Raw genomic sequence first — 21,324 nt, 5'->3', positions numbered from 1 at the left:
TACGGACTCAAGCCATAAGGTGGTAGCATCTGCCAGAGAGTCGCCCCACTGTTAGTGTGGCGTTCGCATAATAGTCGTGTCTAAGAAGTTTGCAGAACGGCAAGTAGGTAATAGAAGGGGCCAGCGCGATATCCTGCAGGTCAGTAATACAGAGGCCTGTTATGCCAACAACCAGTACCTCATGGACCCAACTCAGCCTACCGAGTTCACCATGCGGCAAAGAGATGGCGCGCCAGTAACGAGGAACTAGAGTGCATGAGCCTGCGGGGGCCGGCGTCAGCCTTGCAGCACTGCGCGGTTGTAAAAGTCGTATACAACACTATTTGTGTTTTCAAAAAAAGTAAACCGTAAGATCGATATTTTTGTGCTTGGCCCCGTATCGCACTGAGTTGAAAATAATAGCACAGATTTCCACAGATGTTCTGATTAAAAGTGTATTGTTAAAGTGTCCATCATCGAAAGACGTAGCTCAAAGTCACACGCGATACGTGAAGTCTTCACAAGTGAAGTAATGTGATTTTCATTACTGATAGATTCATAAAGATTTTGTCCAACAAATAAGTCACGATTTTGGACGAGGGATAACGCGAGTCTAAACCACGTGTCATGAAAGGTAACGCTGCGGAAATTGCTCTGAGCTGTGTCGCTTTGTACATGTCTTATTGCGCCCATTTCTTTCTTTAAGTCTGTGCTAATACGGCACGTGCATTGGCCTCTTGGGAAAGGTGCGTGTGGGTGGACTGAAAGCAGCATAGGTGGTAGCATAATTATTTACGAAGTCGGTGGAGTTCTTTTATCGTGAAATGAAACGTGCGTATGGCATTTTTCGTGCAGTCTGTACTAATATTATAAATGCGAAGGTAATTCTGTCTGTTACGCTTTCACTATTAAACTACTGAACCGATTTTGATAAAATTTGATGTGGAGATAGCTTGAACCCTTAGGAAAACCATAGGCTACTTTAGAAAGTTGTATCTTTTCGAGTATCACGAAAATTTTTAAATATGGTGTATGTGAGTGGCCTGCAGAAGAAGCTGGCGCGATGTCTGGGACTCTTAGTGTTTATACATTATTTTGTGCCTGTGTGTATCCAATATAATAGTCAGCGTGGTTTATGATAATGAATCCCTATCATAACCTGTCATAGCTGGGGAGTTTTCTGGAGATGCAACAATAAACGTGGATGGTAAGCCGGAGAACCATATTTAAAACTTACTACAAGCATCGCAAATGTAAGTCTGATTTAGTGCATAGTTGTAAGAGAGCTCAAGTTAAGAAAGTTACTCGAATCCAAGAAACCTGAGAGCAATCTCATGTCCACCAGAACATGAACGTCAGGCGGACTTACCAGCTACAGAGATATTAGAACCGTCACAAGCCAGTCGCATTTCAGTCGCTGAGCGTCATGCGTCTCTCACAGCTTCCAAGGCGCTTGAAGACTAACAATGACTGCCTCATTTAAAGGCTGAACGGCAGAGACACGGCGTACCTTTACACGTGGAGCGGCTTTTCGTGAGGCTGTATTTGGTTATGATGTATTAACTTACTACGTTAATCATGAATTAGCCGTCCTAGGGGGACAGGTCAAAAATGTAGGTACTGCAACACATTAAAGTGGAAGGGAGGAACGGTTGCTTTGTGTTGCTCTGGTGGCAAAATATCACATCCAGTACTAGGTGAGCCAGAGAAATCCCTAAAAACTACTTCTGCACGAATGTAATGAATCGAGTCATTTTTAAAAATATAATTAGAAAACATAATGCATGCTTTCAGGTTCGACATGTAGATAATAACAGAAACATATTCATTATGTACCTACATGTCAGTTCTGAATATATTCTGTGTACATACCTCTCTTCATCACTATGTATGCAAGTATTAAACTGGGGATCTAGAAACGACAGGCCGGCCGCGGTGGTCTCGCGGTTCTAGGCGCTCAGTCCGGAACTGCGCGACTGCTACGGTCGCAGGTTCGAATCCTGCCTCGGGCATGGATGTGTGTAATGTCCTTAGGTTGGTTAGGTTTAAGTAGTTCTAAGTTCTAGGGGACTGATGACCACAGATGTTAAGTCCCATAGTGCTCAGAACGATTTTTAGAAACGACAGAGAGGCTTCGTCCTACCGTAGCCCTCAGTGGTTTACAATCCCACAACAGGCCTCAGCAGTCCATCAACCCCACCGCCGCCTCACACTGAACCCAGGGTTATTGTACGGTTTGGCCCCCAGTGGACAACCCCCCCCACCCCCCACCCCACCCTCCGCCCTGCGGTATTGCTCATACCACACGAGTGTACCCCAAATAGTTGTGTGGTAAAATAATTATGGTCTACTCGTATGTGGAAACGATGTTTGTGCAGAAATCGCCGACACATTGTAACTGAGGCAGGACAAGGGGAACCAGCCCGCATTCGCCGAGGTAGGTGGAAAACCGCTTAAAAAACCATCCACATGCTGGCCGGCACACCGGACCTCGACACGAATCCGCAGGGCAGTTTCGTGCTGGGGATCAGCACGCCTTCCTGTTCGGGAAGCAGTGCGTTAGACCGCGCAACTAACCGAGCGGGCGCACCAGTGTATGCACATACATCGCGTAAAGTTACTAGCTCTGTTATCACTCAACTGGTGATGCGTGTGCGAAGCAGCGGTTAACAGCTAGTTTTATTTGCCGCAACTTCGGCGACTTACGCGTTGGTGATGATGAGGACAACAGGCACACACACACACACACACACACACACACACAGCCCCAAGTGGGAAAAAATCCCTGCCCTAGCCGGCAATCGAACCCGGGAGCCCAGGATCGAGAATCAGCAACGCTGGCCACAAGACCATGAGCACCTTTCTCCTTCAGTGCGAATGCTGACGGTTTATTTAGAGGAGAACATAGGACAGTATATTTATCAAACAGATTGCATAGTGCAAAAAGGAACTCATAGTCATAAAAGATTACCGAATATGGACCCTTGACATAATGCTTATGGCCGATTACCTGGCGTTGACAGGGTGTGTCTTCATTCAGTCTCTCCACGTTCTCAGTTTCACCCCAGTACGAGGCTGGTGATTCTGACACCCTCAGTATTTCTTTCCAGATTCCAACCAAATTTGGCTGAATTCGTTCCAGGGGCTTAGAATGAGCTTCTTGCGAGCGTACATACAAATGAATGGTATATCACACACATTTTCGCACGTATTTGTATACATGATTCACCCGTATCTCTAGCGAATTTTGTCCTGCAGATTCATTTTTCACGCATCTCATGTTTATGATGTCGTACCTCCTGAAATGTGTGTTGTACAATGACATATTATTTTGGCTATATTCAGCCCATATATGTATAAGTTTAAACGTCTAGCATGATGCGGTAGTTTTTTTCATGCATCTCCGTGTTCATGACGTCTTATCTTCCGAACTATATGTCCAACTACGAAGTATTTTTCTGGTATATTCAGTGGTATACATGAGTACTATCTGTGAGGTGTGTTGTGAGTACAGTTAGTAGTAAAGAAGTAACAAATTGAGACGTCATTTTTCATGCAGCAGTTTTACTGAATGAACAGCGGAAAGGTAGTAAGTGATAAAATTTTTCCTTTTTCCACTATTTGTGAGGGTCGTTAACGAGAAAAACTTTCACGAAGGTTTGAAATCGTGTGTAAAGTTTGTTGCAAGTCACTCAGTGGACTCATTCTCAAATACTGGATGACTAAAACACGGGGATTCACGCATTATGGGATGCACTGTTTTCTCACACCCACCCCTCAGATAGTTATCGGTCCGGCGGTTTAGGAGGAGATGTGGAACATCGAGACACACACACACACACACATATATATATATATATATATATATATATATATATATATATATATATATATACAGGGTGAGTCACCTAACATTACCGCTGGATATATTTCGTAAACCACATCAAATACTGACGAATCGATTCCACAGACCGAACGTAAGGAGAGGGGCTAGTGTAATTGCTTAATACAAACCATAAAAAATTCACGGAAGTATGTTTTTTAACACAAACCCACGTTTTTTTAAATGAAACCCCGTTAGTTTTGTTAGCACATCTGAACATATAAACAAATACGTAATCAGTGCCGTTTGTTGCATTGTAAAATGTTAATTACATCCGGAGATATTATAACCTAAAGTTGACGCTTGAGTACCACTCCTCCGCTGTTCGATCGTGTGTATCGGAGAGCACCGCATTACGTAGGGATCCAAAGGGAACGGTGATGGACCTTAGGTACAGAAGAGACTGGAACAACACATTACGTCCACATGCTAATACCTTTTTATTGGTCTTTTTCACTGACGCACCTGTACATTACCATGAGAGGTGAGGTATACGTACACACGTGGTTTCCGTTTTCAATTACGGAGTGGAATAGAGTGTGTCCCGACATGTCAGGCCAATAGATGTTCAATGTGGTGGCCATCATTTGCTGCACACAATTGCAATCTCTGGCGTAATGAATGTCGTACACGCCGCAGTACATCTGGTGTAATGTCGCCGCAGGCTGCCACAATACGTTGTTTCATATCCTCTGGGGTTGTAGGCACATCACGGTACACATTCTCATTTAACGTACCCCACAGAAAGAAGTCCAGAGGTGTAAGATCAGGAGAACGGGATGGCCAATTTACGCGTCCTCCACGTCCTATGAAACGCCCGTCGAACGTGTACCTCACCCCTCATGGTAATGTACATGTGCGTCAGTGAAAAAGACCAATAAAAAGGTGTTAGCATGTGGACATAATGTGCTGTTCCAGTCTCTTCTGTACCTAAGGTCCATCACCGTTCCCTTTGGATCCCTACGTAATTCGGTGCTCTCCGATACACACAATCGAACAGCGGAGGAGTGGTACTCAAGCGTCAACTTTAGGTTACAATATCTCCGGATGTGATCAACATTTTACAATGCAACAAACGGCACTGATTACGTATTTGTTTATATGTTCAGATGTGCTAAGAAAACTAACGGGGTACTAATTAAAAAAACGTAGGTTTGTGTTAAAAAACATACTTCCGAGCAATTTCTTAAGGTTTGCATTAACCAGTTACACTAGCCCCTCTCCTCACGTTCGGTCTGTGGCATCCGTTCGTCAGTATTTGATGAGGTTTACGAAATGTATCCAGCGGTAACGTTAGGTGACTCACCCTGTATACAGGGTGGTCCATTGATAGTGACCAGGCCAAATATCTCACGAAATAAGCATCAAACAAAAAAACTACAGAGAACGAAGTTCATCTAGCTTGAAGGGGGAAACCAGATGGCGCTATGGTTGGCCCACTAGATGGCGCTGCCATAGGTCAAACGGATATCAACTGCGTTTTTTTAAAATAGGAACTCCCATTTTTTATTACGTTTTCGTGTAGTACGTAAGGAAATATGAATGTTTTAGTTGGACCACTTTTTTCGCTTTTTTATAGATGGCGCTGTAATGTTCCATCATCTTTCGGGCGTGCACTCGGGACAGCGACAATTCTTCTTGCGATATTTCGGCTAGAAACCTCCCATCCATCTTCACGGCGAGTCAGAGACTGAGTTCGTAGCATTTGCGCGTGCCTATTTAATCGGAGAGTCACGTGATACAAAGCTGCTGAGGATTGATAGCACATGCGTCAAAGATATCAAAGTCGCCACTACTGCACTAGTCATCGATAAGATGTGTATAGCAAAGATAAACATATAAGTGCAAAGTGCAAACAAAATAGTGCTGCTGCGAATCCACCATGCTTGTAAATAAATAATTAATCTTTAAAAGTGATAACATCTGTCGGAAGTGAAGATGCAGAAATTCTTTCCGAACGAAGGTGTGAAATAAGCGGTTTCCAAGCATTGTCAAGATGAAATCCTTCGTCACGGTTTAGCAGGTTGTCGGCTAGTTGTATTTCTACAGCTTCCTTAACAACTGAGTCCCAGAAAGATGAAGCAGTAGTTAAAATCTTAACATCCTTATAATCCATGGCATGGGCAGTAGAAATGCAATGTTCAGCAACTGCTGATTTGTTGGACTGAAGAAGACGTGTGTACCGCTGGTGTTCGACGCATCGTTCCTGTACAGTGCGCGTGGTTTGCCCTATGTAACGCTTGCCACACTCACAAGGGATTTCATTTCTTTCTTTCTGCATCTTCACTTCCGACAGATGTTACCACTTTTAAAGATTAATTATGTATTTACAAGCATGGTGGGTTCGCAGCAGCACTATTTTGTTTGCACTCTGCGATTATATGTTTATCTATGCTATATACATCTTATCGATGACTAGTGCAGTAGTGGCGACTTTGATATCTTTGACGCATGTGCTTTCAATCCTCAGCAGCTTTGTATCACGTGACTCTCCGTATAAACAGGCACGCGCAAACGCTATGCACTCAGTCTCTGACTCGCCTTGAAGATGGCTGGGAGGTTTCTAGCCGAAATATCGCAAGAAGAATTGTCGCTGTCCCGAGTGCACGCCTGAAAGATAATGGAACATTATGTCCGCCGGGAAAACTTCAAGAATCACACGGTGCTGTAATAGTCGCAAACGTATAAGTACGTGGTATCACGCAACATTCCGACAGTGCGGACGGCATTTGCTTCGTGATACATTACCTGTGTTAAAATGGACCGTTTACCAACTCCAGAAAAGGTCTATATCGTGTTGATGTATGGCTATTGTGATCAAAATGCCCAATGGGCGTGTGCTATGTATGCTGCTCGGTATCCTGGACGACATTATCCAAGTGTCCGGACCGTTCGCCGGATAGTTACGTTATTTAAGGAAACAGGAAGTGTTCAGCCACATGTGAAACGTCAACCACGACCTGCAACAAATGATGATGCCCAAGTAGGTGTTTTAGCTGCTGTTGCGGATAATCCGCACATCAGTAGCAGACAAATTGCGCGAGAATCGGGAATCTCAAAAACGTCGGTGTTGAGAATGCTACATCAACATCGATTGCACCCATCCCATATTTCTATGCACCAGGAATTGTATAGCGACGACTATGAACGTCATGTACAGTTCTGCCACTGGGCACAAGAGAAATTACGGGACGATGACAGATTTTTTGCACGCGTTCTATTTAGCGGCTAAGCGTCATTCACCAACAGCGGTAATGTAATCCGGCATAATATACACTATAAGGCAACGGAAAATCGACGATGGCTGCGACTTGGCGGGTTAATGTATGGTGCGGCATTATGGGAGGAAGGTTAATTGGCCCCCATTTTATCAATAGCAATCTAAATGGTGCAATGTATGCTGTTCTACCAATGTTACTACAAGATGTTTCACTACATGACAGAATAGCCTTCCAACATGATGGATGTCCGGCACATAGCTCACGTGTGGTTGAAGCAGTATTGAATAGCATATTTCATGACAGGTGGATTGGTCGTCAAAGCAGCATAGCACGGCCCGCACGTTCACCGGATCTGACGTCCGCGAATTTCTTTCTGTGGGGAAAGTTGAAGGATATTTGCCATCGTGATCCACCGACAATGCCTGACAGCATGCGTCAGTGCATTGTCAATTTCATGTGTGAACATTACGGAAGGTGAATTACTCGCTGTTTAGAGGAATGTCGTTACACATATTGCCAAATGCATTGTTGACGGACATCATTTAGAGCATTTATTGCATTAATGTGGTATTTACAGGTAATCACACTGTAACAACATGCGTTCTCAGAAATGATAAGTTCACAAAGGTACATGTATCACATTGGAACAACCGAAATAAAATGATCAAACATACCTACGTTCTCAATTTTAATTTAAAAACCCTACCTGTTACAAACTGTTCGTCTAAAATTGAGAGCCATACGTTTGTGACTATTACAGCGCCATCTATCACAAAGCGAAAAAGTGCTCCAACTAAAACATTCATATTTCTCTACGTACTACACAAATATGTGTCAAAAAATGGGGGTTCCTATTTGAAAAAACGCAGTTGATATCCGTTTGACCCACGGCAGCGCCATCTAGCGGGCCAACCATAGCGCCATCTGGTTTCCCCCATTAAGTTAGACAAGTTTCATTCTTTGTAGTTTTTTCGTTTGACGCTTATTTCGTGAGATATGTGGCCCAGTCACGCTCAATGTACCACCCTGTATATATATATATATATATATATATATATATATATATATATATATATATATATATATACATGTGTGTGTGTGTGTGTGTGTGTGTTTTCGGAATGTGGTGCTACAGAAGAATGCTGAAGATAAGGTGGGTAGATCACGTAACTAATGAGGAGGTATTGAATAGGATTGGAGAGAAGAGAAGTTTGTGGCAGAACTTGACTAGAAGAAGGGATCGGTTGGTAGGCCATGTTTTGAGGCATCAAGGGATCACACATTTAGCATTGGAGGGCACCGTGGAGGGTAAAAATCGTAGAGGGAGACCATGAGATCAATACACTAAGCAGATTCAGAAGGATGTAGGTTGCAGTAGGTACTGGGAGATGAAGAAGCTTGCACAGGATAGAGTAGCATGGAGAGCTGCATCCAACCAGTCTCAGGACTGAAGACCACAACAACAACAACAATGTTCAATGTGTAGGTCCATGGGATACAGTAAACCTGAACTGGTGCATCGGAATCTAATACTGGTCTCCCAGGAGCCGCTCAAAGCACAAACTCTTAGAAGATTCGCTCTTCTTGTACTTAAGTCGGCATTGTCCCTTTTGTATTCAATCCCAATACAATTTCTGTGTTTCATGGTCAATGTGAAGGTCCAAGAGATACAGTAAACCTGCACTGGTGCATCGGAATCTAATACTGTTCTCCCAGGAGCCGCTCAAAGCACAAACTCTTAGAAGTTTCCCTCTTCTTGTGCTTAAGCCAGCGTTGTCCCTTTTGTATTCAATCCCGATGCGATTTCCGTGTTTCATGGTCATTGCGAAGGTCCGAGGGATACAGTAAACCTGCACTGGTGCATCGGAATATAATACTGGTCTCCAAGGAGCCGCTCAAAGCACAAACCCTTAGAAGATTCACTCTTCTTGTACTTAAGTCGGTATTCAGCTTTTAATATTAAATCCTGATGCGATTTCTGTGATTCATGGTCAATGTGTAGGTCCAACGGATACAGTAAACCTGCACTGGTGCATAGCAATCTAATACTGGTCTGCCAGGAGACGCTCAAAGCACAAACTCTTAGAAGATTGACTCTTCTTGTACTTAAGACGGCATTGTCCCTTTTGTATTCAATCCCAATGCAACTTCTGTGTTTCATGTCCAATGCGAAGGTCCAAGAGATACAGTAAACCTGCACTGGTGCATCGTAATCTAATACTGGTCTCCCAGGAGCCGCTCAAAGCACAAACTCTTAGAAGATTCACTCTTCTTGTACTTAAGTCGGCATTGTGCCTTTGTATTCAATCCCGATGCAATTTCTGTGTTTCATGGTCAATGTGAAGGTCCAAGGGACACAGTAAATTTGCACTGCCCCAACGGAATCTAATACTGGTCTCCCAGGAACCGCTCAAAGCACAAACTCTTAGAAGACTCACTCTTCTTGTACTTTAGTCGGCATTGTGCCTTTTGTATTCAATCCCGATGCGATTTCTGTGTTTCGTGGTCAATGTGAAGGTCCAAGGGATACAGTAAACCGGCACTGGTGCATCGGAATCAAATACTGGTCTCCCAGTAGCCGCTCAAAGCACAAACTCGTAGAAGATTCACTCTTCTTGTACTTAAGTCGGCATTGTGCCTTTTCCATTCAATCCCGGTGCAATTTCTGTGCTTCATGGTCAATGTGAAGGTCCAAGGGATACAGTAAACATGCACTGGTGCATCAGAATCTAATACTGGTCACCCAGGAGCCGCTCAAAGCACAAACTCCTAGAACATTCACTCTACTTGCCCTTAAGTCGGCATTGTGCCTTTGGATTCATTCCCGATGCAATGTCTGTATTTCATGGTCAATGTGAAGGTCCAAGGGATACAGTAAATCTGCATTGGTGCACCGGAATCTAATACTGGTCTCCCAAGAGCCAAACAAAGCACAAATTCTGCGAAGTTTCATTCTTCTTGTACTTAAGTCGCCATTGTGCCTTTTGTATTAAATCCCGATACGATTTCTGTGATTCATGGTCCATGGAAAGGTCCATGGGATACAGTAAACCTGCACTGGTGCATCGTAATCTAATACTGGTCTCCCAGGAGCCGCTCAAAGCACAAACTCTTAGAAGATTCACTCTTCTAGTACTTAAGTCAGCATTGTGCCTTTTGTATTCTATCCCGATGCATTATCTGTGTTTCAAGGTCAATGTAAAGGTCCAAGGGATACAGTAAATCTGCACTGCTCCAACGGAATCTAAAACTGGTCTCCCAATAATCGCTCAAAGCTCAAACTCCTAGGAGATTCTCTCTTCTTGTACTTAAGTCGGCATTGTCCCTTTTGTATTCAATCCCGACGCGATTTCTGTGTTTCATGGTCAATGTGAAGGTCCAAGGGATACCGTAAACCTGCATTGTTGCATCCGAATCTAATACTGGTCTCCCAGGAGCCGCGCAAAGTCCAAACTCGTAGAAGATTCACTCTTCTTGTACTTAAGTGAGCATTGTGCATCTTCCATTCAATCCCGATGCAATTTCTGTGCTTCATGGTCAATGTGAAGGTCCGAGGGATACAGTAAAGCAGCACTGGTACATCGGAATCTAATACTGGTCGCCCAGGAGCCACTCAAAGCACAAACTCCTAGAAGATTCACTCTACTTGTACGTAAGTCAGCATTCTGCCTTTTTTATTCATTCCCGATGCAATTTCTGTGTTTCATGGTCAATGTGAAGTTCCAAGGGATACAGTAAATCTGCACTGGTGCTTCGGAATCTAATACTGGTCTGCCAAGAGCCGCTCATAGCACAAACTCTTAGAAGATTCACTCTTCTTGTACTTAAGTCGGCATTGTGCCTTTTGTATTCAATCCCGATGCGATATCGGTGTTTCATGGTCAATGCGAACCTCGAAGGTATACAGTAAACCTGCACTGGTGGTTTGTAATCTAATACTGGTCTCCCAGGAGCCGCTCAAAGCACAAACTCTTAGAAAATTCACTCTTCTTGTACTTTAGTCGGAATTATGCCTTTTGTATTCAATCCCGATGCGATTTCTATGTTTCGTGGCTAATGTGAAGGTCCAATGGATACAGTAAATCTGCAATGGTGCCTCGGAATCTAATACTGATTTCCCAGCAGCCGCTCAAACACAAACTCTTAGAAGTTTCACTCTTCTTGTACTTAAGTCGGCATTGTGCCTGTTGTATTCAATCTCGATGCGATTTCTGTGTTTCATGGTCTATGTGAACGTCCAACGAATACAGTAAACCAGCACTGGTGCATCGGAATCCAACACTGGTCTCTCAGGAGACGCTCAAAGCACAAACTCCTAGAAGATTCACTCTTCTTGTACTTAAGTCGGCATTGTGCCATTTGTATTCAATCCCGATGCGATTTCTGAGTTTTATTGTTAATGTGAAGGTCCAAGGGATACAGCAAACCGGCACTGGTGCATCGTAATCTAATACTGGTCTCCCAGGAGGCGCAAAAACAAAAATTCTTAGAAGTTTCACACTTCTTGTACTTAAGTCGGCATTGTGCCTTTGTATTCAATCCCATTGAGATTTCGATGTTTCATGGTGTACGTGAAGATCCAAGGGATACTGTAAACCTGCACTGGTGCATCAGAATCTAACACTGGTCTCCCAAGAGCGGCTCAGAGCAAATCCTCTTAGAAGATTCACTCTTCTTGTACTTAAGTCGGCATTGCCCCTTTTGTATTCAATCCCGAAGCGATTTCTGTGTTTCATGGTCAATGTGAAGGTCCATGGGATACAGTAAACCTGACCTGGTGCATCGGAATCTAATACTGGTCTCCCAGGGGCCGCTCAAAGCACAAACTCCTAGAACATTCACACTACTTGCCCTTAAGTCGGCATTGTGCCTTTGGATTCATTCCCGATGCAATTTCTGTCTTTCATGGTCAATGTGAAGGTCCAAGGGATACAGTAAATCTGCATTGGTGCACCGGAATCTAATACTGGTCTTACAAGAGCCGATCAAAGCACAAACTCTGCGAAGTTTCAAACTTCTTGTACTTAAGTCGCCATTGTGCCTTTTGTACTGAATCCCGATACGATTTCTGTGATTCATGGTCCATGGGAAGGTCCATGGGATACCGTAAACCTGCACTGGTGCATCGTAATCTAATACTGGTCTCCCAGGAGCCGCTCAAAGCACAAACTTTTAGAAGATTCACTCTTGTAGTACTTAAGTCAGCATTGTGCCTTTTGTATTCTATCCTGATGCGTTATCTGTGTTTCATGGTCAATGTGAAGGTCCAAGGGATACAGTAAATCTGCACTGCTCCAACGGAATCTAATACTGGTCTCCCAGGAACCGCTCAAAACTCAAACTCTTAGGAGATTCTCTCTTCTTGTACCTAAGTCGGCATTGTCCCTTTTGTATTCAATCTCGATGCGGTTTCTGTGTTTCATTGTCAATGTGAAGGTCCAAGGGATACAGTAAACTTGCACTGGTGCATCGGAATCTAATACTGGTCTCCCAGGAGCCGCGCAAAGCCCAAACTCGTAGAAGATTCACTCTTCTTGTACTTAAGTCAGCATTGTGCATCTTCCATTCAATCCCGATGCAATTTCTGTGCTTAATGGTCAATGTGAAGGTCCGAGGGGTACAGTAAACCAGCACTGGTGCATTGGAATCTAATACTGGTCTCCCAGGAGCCACTCAAAGCACAAACTCCTAGAAGATTCACTCTACTTGTACGTAAGTCAGCATTCTGCCTTTTTTATTCATTCCCGATGCAATTTCTGTGTTTCATGGTCAATGTGAAGTTCCAAGGGATACAGTAAATCTGCACTGGTGCTTCGGAATCTAATACTGGTCTCCCAGGAGCCGCGCAAAGTCCAAACTCGTAGAAGATTCACTCTTCTTGTACTTAAGTCAGCATTGTGCATCTTCCATTCAATCCCGATGCAATTTCTGTGCTTCATGGTCAATGTGAAGGTCCGAGGGACACAGTAAACCAGCAATGGTGCCTCGGAATCTAATACTGGTTTCCCAGCAGCCACTCAAACACAAACTCTTAGAAGTTTCACTCTTCTTGTACTTAAGTCGGCATTGTGCCTGTTGTATTCAATCTCGATGCGATTTCTGTGATTCACGGTCAATGTGACGGTCCAAGGGATATACTAAACCAGCACAGGTGCATCGAAATCTAATATTGGTCTCCCAGGAGCCGTTAAAAGCACAAACTCTTAGAAGATTCGCTCTTCGTGTAATTAAGTCGGCAATGTCCCTTTTTAATTCAATCCCGATGCGATTTCTGTGTTTCATGGTCAATGTGAAGGTCCAAGGGATACAGTAAACCTCCACTGGTCCATCGTAATCTAATACTGGTCTCCCCAGAGCCGCTCAAAGCACAAACTCTTAGAAGATTCACTCAACTTGTACTTAAGTCGGCATTGTGCCATTTGTATTCAATCCCGATGCGTTATCGGTGTTTCATGGTCAATGCGAACGTCGAAGGGATACAGTAAACCTGCACTGGTGCTTCGGAATCTAATACCGGTCTTCCACGAGCCGCTCAAAGCACAAACTCTTAGGAGATTCACTCTTCTTGTACTTAAGTCTTCATTGTGCCTTTTCTATTCAATCCCGATAAGATTTCTGTGTTTCATGGTCTATGTGAACGTCCAACGAATACAGTAAACCAGCACTGGTGCATCGGAATCCAACACTGGTCTCTCAGGAGACGCGCAAAGCACAAACTCTTAGAAGATTCACTCTTCTTGTACTTAATTCGGCATTGTGCCTTTTGTATTCGATCCCGACGCGATTTCTGTCTTTCATGGTGAATGTGAAGGTCGAAGGGATACACTAAAACGCCGCTGGTGCATTGGAATCTGATACTGGCCTCCCAGGAGACGCTCAAAGCACAATCTCTTAGAACATTCACTGTTCTTGTACTTAAGTCGGCATTGTGCATTTTGTATTCATTCCCGATGCGATTTCTGTGTTTTATTGTTAATGTGAAGGCCCAAGGGATACAGCAAACCGGCACTGGTGTATCGTAATCTAATACTGGTCTCCCAGGAACCGCAAAAACAAAAATTCTTAGAAGTTTCACTCTTCTTGTACTTAAGTCAGGATTGTGCCTTTGGATTCATTCCCGATGCAATTTCTGTATTTCATGGTCAATGTGAAGGTCCAAGGGATACAGTAAATCTGCATTGGTGCACCGGAATCTAATACTGGTCTTACAAGAGCCGATTACAGCACAAACTCTGCGAAGTTTTAATCTTCTTGTACTTAAGTCGCCATTGTGCCTTTTGTATTGAATCGCGATACGATTTCTGTGATTCATGGTCCATGGGAAGGTCCATGGGATACAGTAAACCTGCACTGGTGCATCGTAATCTAATACTGGTCTCCCAGGAGCATTCAAAGCACAAACTCCTAGAAGATTCACTCTACTTGTACGTAAGTCAGCATTCTGCCTTTTTTATTCATTCCCGATGCAATTTCTGTGTTTCATGGTCAATGTGAAGTTCCAAGGGATACAGTAAATCTGCACTGGTGCTTCGGAATCTAATACTGGTCTCCCATGAGCCGCTGAAGGCACAAACTCTTAGAAGATTCACTCTTCTTGTACTTAAGTCGGCATTGTGACTTTTGTATTCAATCCCGATGCGATTTCTGTGTTTCGTGGCTAATGTGAAGGTCCAAGGGATACAGTAAACCTGCAATGGTGCCTCGGAATCTAATACTGGTTTCCCAGCAGCCGCTCAAACACAAACTCCCAGAAGATTCACTCTTCTTGTACTTTGGTCGGCATTGTGCCTTTTGTATTCAATCTAGATGCGATTTCTGTGATTCACGGTCAATGTGAAGGTCCAAGGGATATACTAAACCTGCACAGGTGCATCGAAATCTAATATTGGTCTCCCAGGAGCCGTTCAAAGCACAAACTCTTAGAAGATTCACTCTTCGTGTAATTAAGTCGGCATTGTCCCTTTTTAATTCAATCCCGTTGCGATTTCTGTCTTTCATGGTCAATGTGAAGGTCCAAGGTATACAGTAAACCTGCACTGGTGCATCGCATTCTAATACTGGCCTCCCAGGAGCTGCTCAAAGCACAATCTCTTAGAACATTCACTCTTCTTGTACTTAAGTCGGCATTGTGCATTTTGTATTCAATTCCGATGCGATTTCTGTGTTTCATTGTTAATGTGAAGGTCCAAGGGATACACCAAACCGGCACTGGTGCATCGTAATCTAATACTGGTCTCACAGCAGCCGCAAAAACAAACATTCGTAAAAGTTTCACTCTTCTTGTACTTAAGTCGGCATGGTGCCTTTGTATTCAATCCCAATGAGATTTCGGTGTTTCATGGTGTACGTGAAGATCCAAGGGTAACTGTAAACCTGCACTGGTGCATCAGAATCTAACACTGGTCTCCCAGGAGCGGCTCAGAGCACAATCCCTTAGAAGATTCACTCTTCTTGTACTTAAGTCGGCATTGCCCCTCTTGTATTCAATCCCGAAGCGATTTCTGTGTTTCATGGTCAATGAGAAGGTCCAAGGGATAAAGTAAACGTGCACTGGTGCATCGGAATCTAATACTGGTCTCCCAGGAGCCGCTCAGAGCACAAACACTTAGAAGATTCACTCTTCTTGTACTTAAGTCGGCATTGTGCATTTTCTATTCACTCCCGAAGCGATTTCTGTGTTTCATGGTCAATGTAAAGGTCCAAGGGATACAGTAAACCTGCACTGGTGCATCGGAATGTAATACTGGTCTCCCTGGTGCCGCTCAAAGCACAAACTCTTAGAAGAATCACTCTTCATGTGCTTAAGTCGGCATTGTGCCTTTTGTATTCATTCCCGATGTAATTTCAGTGTTACATGGTCAATGTGAAGGTCCATGGGATACAGCAAACCTGCACTGGTGCAATGGAATCTAATACCGGTCTCCCAGGAGCCGCTCAAACCACAAAGCCTTAGAAGATTCACTCTCCTTGTACTTAAGTCGGCATTGTGCCTTTTCTATTCAATCTCGATGCAATTTCTGTGTTTCATCGTAAATGTGAAGGTCCAAGGGATACAGTAAACCTGCACTGGTGCATCGGAATCTAATACTGGTCTCCCAGGAGCCGCTCAAAACACAAATTCTTATAAGATTCAGTCTTCTTGTATTTATGTCGCTACTGTGCCTTTTGTATTCAATCCCGTTGCGATTTCTGTGTTTCATGGTCAATGTGAAGTTCCAACTGATACAGTAAACCTGCACTGGTGCATCGGAATCTAATACCGGTCTCCCAGGAACCGCTCAAAGCACTAAATCTTAGAAGATTCACTCTCCTGGGACTTAAGTCGGCATTGTGCCTTTTGTATTCAATCCCGATGCGATTTCTGTGTTTCATGGTCAATGTGAAGTTCCAACTGATACAGTAAACCTGCACTGTTGCATCGGAATCTAATACCGGTCTCCCAGGAACCGCTCAAAGCACTAACTCTTAGAAGATTCACCCTTCTTGTACTTAAGTCGGCATTGTGCTATTTGTATTCAATCCCGATGCGATTTCTATGTTTCATGGTCAATGTGAAGGTCCAAGTGATACAGTAAACCTGCACTGTTGCATTGGAATCCAATACAGGTCTCCCAGGAGACGCTCAAACCACAAAGTCTTAGAAGATTCACTCTCCTTGTACTTAAGTCGGCGTTGTGCATTTTGTATTCAATTCCGATGTGATTTCTGTGTTTCATGGTCAATGTGAAGGTCCAACTGATACAGTAAACCTGCACTGGTGCATCGGAATCTAATACTGGTCTCCCAGAAGCCCCTCAAACCACAAACCCTTAGATGATTCACTCTTCTTGTATTTATATTGGCATTGTCCCTTTTGTATTCAATCCCGATGCGATTTCTGTGTTTCATGGTCAATGTTAATGTTCAAGGGATACAGTACACGTCCATTGGTGCATCTAAATTTAGTACTGGTCTTCAGGAGCCGCTCATGGCACATACTCTTAGAAGACTCACTCTTCTTGTACTTAAATCGGCATTGTGCCTATTGTATTCAATCTCGATGCGATTTCTGTGTTTCATGGTCAATGTGACGGCCAGGGGACACAGTGAACCTACACAGGTGCATCGGAATCAAATACTGGTCGCCCAGGAGCCGCTCAAAGTACAAACTCTTAGAAGTTTCACTGTTCTTGTACTTAAGCCGGCATTGTGCCTTTTGTATTCAATCCCGATGCGATTTCTGTGTTTCATGGTCAAGGTGAACGTCCAAGGGATACAGTAAACCTGCACTGGTGCATCGGAATCCAATACTGGTCTATCAGGAGCCCCTCAAGCCATAAACTCTTGGAAGATGCACTCTTCTTGTATTTATATCTGCATTGTCCATTTTGAATTCAATCCCGATGTAATATCTGTGTTTCATGGTCAATGTGATGGTCCAAGGGACACAGTAAATCTGGACTGGCGCATCGGAATCCAATACTGGTCTCTCAGGAACCGCTCAAAGCACAAGTTCTTAGAAGATTCACTCTTCTTGTATTTATATCTGCATTGTGCTTTTTGAATTCAATCGCGATGCGATTTCTGTGTTTCATGGTCAATGTGAAGGTCCAGGGGATACAGTAAACCTGCACTGGTGCATCGCAAACTAATACTGGTCTCCCAGGAGCCGCTCAAATCACAAACTTTTAGAAGATTCACTCTTCTTGTACTTAAGTCGGCATAGTGCCTTTTGAGTTCACTGCCGGTGAGATTTCTGTGTTTCACGGTCAATGTGAAGGTCCAAGGGATACAGTAACTCTGCACTGGTGCACCGGAATATAATACTGGTCTCCCAGGAGCCGCTTAGAACACAAATTCTTATAAGATTCAGTCTTCTTGTACTTATGTCAGCATTGTGCCGTTTGTGTTCAATCCTGATGCGATTTTTGTATATCATGGTCAATGTGAAGGACAAACTGATACGGTAAACCTGCACTGGTGCATCGGAATCTAATACTGGTTTCCCAGAAGCCCCTCAAACCACAAACTCTTGGAAGATTCGCTCTTCTTGTATTTGTATCTGCATTGTCCATTTTGAATTCAATCCCGATGCAATTTCTGTGTTTCATGGTCAATGTGATGGTCCAAGGGACACAGTAAATCTGGACTGGCGCATCGGAATCTAATACTGGTCTCTCAGGAGCCGCTCAAAGCACAAGTTCTTGGAAGATTCACTTTCCTTGTATTTTAGTCGGCATTGTGCTTTTTGAATTAAATCGCGATGCGATTTCTGTGTTTCATGGTCAATGTGAAGGTCCAGGGGATACAGTAAACCTGCACTGGTGCATCGCAATCTAATACTGGTCTCCCAGGAGGCGCTCAAATCACAAACTTTTAGAAGATTCACTCTTCTTGTACTTAAGTCGCCATCGTGCCTTTTTCATTCAATCCCGATGCGATTTCTGCGTTTCATGGTCAATGTGAAGGTCCAAGGGATGCAGTATACCTGCACTGGTGCATCGGAATCTAATACTGGTCTCCCGGGAGTTGCTCAAAGCACAAACTCTTAGAGGATTAACTCTTCTTGTACTTAAGTCGGCATTGTACCTTTTGAGTTCTATCCCGATGCGATTTCTGTGCTTCATGATCAATAAGAACGTCTAAGGGATACGGTACACCTACTCTGGTGCATCACAATCTAATACTGGTCTCCCAGAAGCCGCTCAAAGCACAACCTCTTAGATTATTCACTCTTCTTGTACTTATGACGGCATTGTGCCTTTTGTATTTAATCTCGATGACATTTCTGTGTTTCATGGTCAATGTGAAGGTCCAAGCGATGCAGTACACCTGCACTGGTGCATCGGAATCTAATACTGGTCTCCCAGGAGAGGCTCAAATCACAAACTCTTAGAGGATTCACTCCTCTTGTAATTAAGTCGGCAATGTGCGTTTAGTATTCAATCCCGATGCAATTTCTGTGTCTCATGGTCAATGTAAAGGTCCAGGGGATTCAGTAAATCTGCACAGGTGCACCGGAATCTAATACTGGTCTCCAGGCGCCGCTCATGGCACAAAATCTTAGAAGTTTCAATCTTCTTTTACTTAAGTCGGCATTATGCCTGTTGTATTCAATCCCGATGCGATTTCTGGGTTTCATGGTCAACGTGAACGTCCAAGGGATGCAGTATACCTGCACTGGTGCATTGGAATCTAATAATGGTCTCCCAGGAACCGCTCAAATCACAAACTCTTAGAAGATTTACTCTTCTTGTACTTAAGTCGCCATTGTTCCTTTTTTATTCAATCCTGATGCGATTTCTGCGTTTCATGGTCAATGTGAGTATCCAATTGATACAGTACACCTGCACTGGTGCATCGGAAACTAATACTGGTCTCCAGGCATCGCTCATGGCACAATCTCTTAGAAGTTTCACTCTTCTTGTACTTAAGTCGGCATTGTGCCTTTTGAGTTCCATCCCGATCCGATTTCTGTTTTTCATGGTCAATGTGAACGTCCAAGGGATACAATAAACCTGCACTGGTACATCGGAATGTAATACTGGTCTCCCCGGAGCCCCTCAAACCACAAACGCTTAGAAGAGTCACACTTGTTATATTCATATCGGCATTGTCCATTTTGTATTCAATCCCGTATGAATTTCTGTGTTTCATGGTCAATGTGATGGTCCAAGGGACACAGTAAACCTACACTGGTGCATCGCAATCTAATACTGGTCTCCCAGGAGCCGCTCAAATTACAAACTTATAGAAGACTCACTCTTCTTGTACTTAGGTCGGCATTGTGCCTTTTGAGTTCAATCCCGATGAGATATCTGTGTTTCATGGTTAAATTGAAGGTGCAAGGGATACAGTAAACCTGCACTGGTGCAACGGAATCTAATACTGTTCTCCCAGGAGCCGCTCAAAGCACAACCTCTTAGAGGATTCCTTCTTCTTATACTTATGTCAGCATTGTGCCATTTGTATTCAATCCCGATGCGATTTCTGTGTTTCATGGTCAATGTGAAGGTCCAAGGGGTGCAGTACACCTGCATGGGTGCATCGGAATATAATACTGGTGTCCCAGGAGATGCTCAAATCACAAACTCTTAGAAGATTCACTCCTCTTGTACTTAAGTCGGCATTGTGCGTTTTGTATTCAATCCCGATGCGATTTCTGTGTTTCATGGTCAATGTGAAGGTCCAAGGGATGCAGTAAATCCGCACTGGTGCACCGGAATCTAATACTGCTCTCTCAGGAGCCGCTGAAATTACAAACTTTTAGAAGACTCACTCTTCTTGTACTTAGGTCGGCATTGTGCCTTTTGAGTTCAATCCCGATGAGATATCTGTGTTTCATGGTTAAATTGAAGGTGCAAGGGATACAGTATACCTGCACTGGTGCATCGGAATCTAATACTGTTCTCCCAGGAGCCGCTCAAAGCACAACCTCTTAGAGGATTCCTTCTTCTTATACTTATGTCAGCATTGTGCCATTTGTATTCAATCCCGATGCGATTTCTGTGTTTCATGGTCAATGTGAAGGTCCAAGGGGTGCAGTACACCTGCATGGGTGCATCGGAATATAATACTGGTGTCCCAGGAGATGCTCAAATCACAAACTCTTAGAAGATTCACTCCTCTTGTACTTAAGTCGGCATTGTGCATTTTTAATTCAATCCCGATGCGATTTCTTTGTTTCATGGTCAATGTGAAGGTCCAAGCGATACAGTTAACCTGCACTGGTGCATCGGAATCTATTACTGGTCTCCAGAAGACGGTCATGCCAGAAACTCTTAGATCTTTCACTCTTCTTGTACTTAAGTCGATATTGTGCCTTTTGTATTCAATTCCGATGCGATTTCTGTGTTTCATGTTCAATGTGAACGTCCAAGGGATACAGTAAACCTGCACTGGTGCCTCTGAAACTAATACTTGTCTCCCAGGAGCCGCTCAAAGCACAATCTCTTAGAGGATTCACTTTTCTTGTACTTATGTCGGCATTGTGCCTTTTGTATTCAAACCCGATGCCATTTCTGTGTTTCATGGTCAATGTGAAGATCAAATGGATGCAGTACACCTGCACTGGTGCATCGGAATCTAATACTGGTCTCCCAGGAGCCGCTCATAGTAGAAACTCTTAGAGGATTCACTCTTCTTGTACTTAAGTCGGCATTAAGCCTTTTTTATTGAATGCGGATGCGATTTTTGTGTTTCATGGTGAATGTGAAGGTCCAAGGGAAACAGTTAACCTGCACTGGTCCATCGGAATCTAAT

This window comes from Schistocerca serialis, chromosome 5 (genome assembly GCF_023864345.2).
Source record: "Schistocerca serialis cubense isolate TAMUIC-IGC-003099 chromosome 5, iqSchSeri2.2, whole genome shotgun sequence".
Taxonomy (NCBI): domain Eukaryota; kingdom Metazoa; phylum Arthropoda; class Insecta; order Orthoptera; family Acrididae; genus Schistocerca; species Schistocerca serialis.
Note: the sequence above shows the minus strand (reverse complement) of the source record.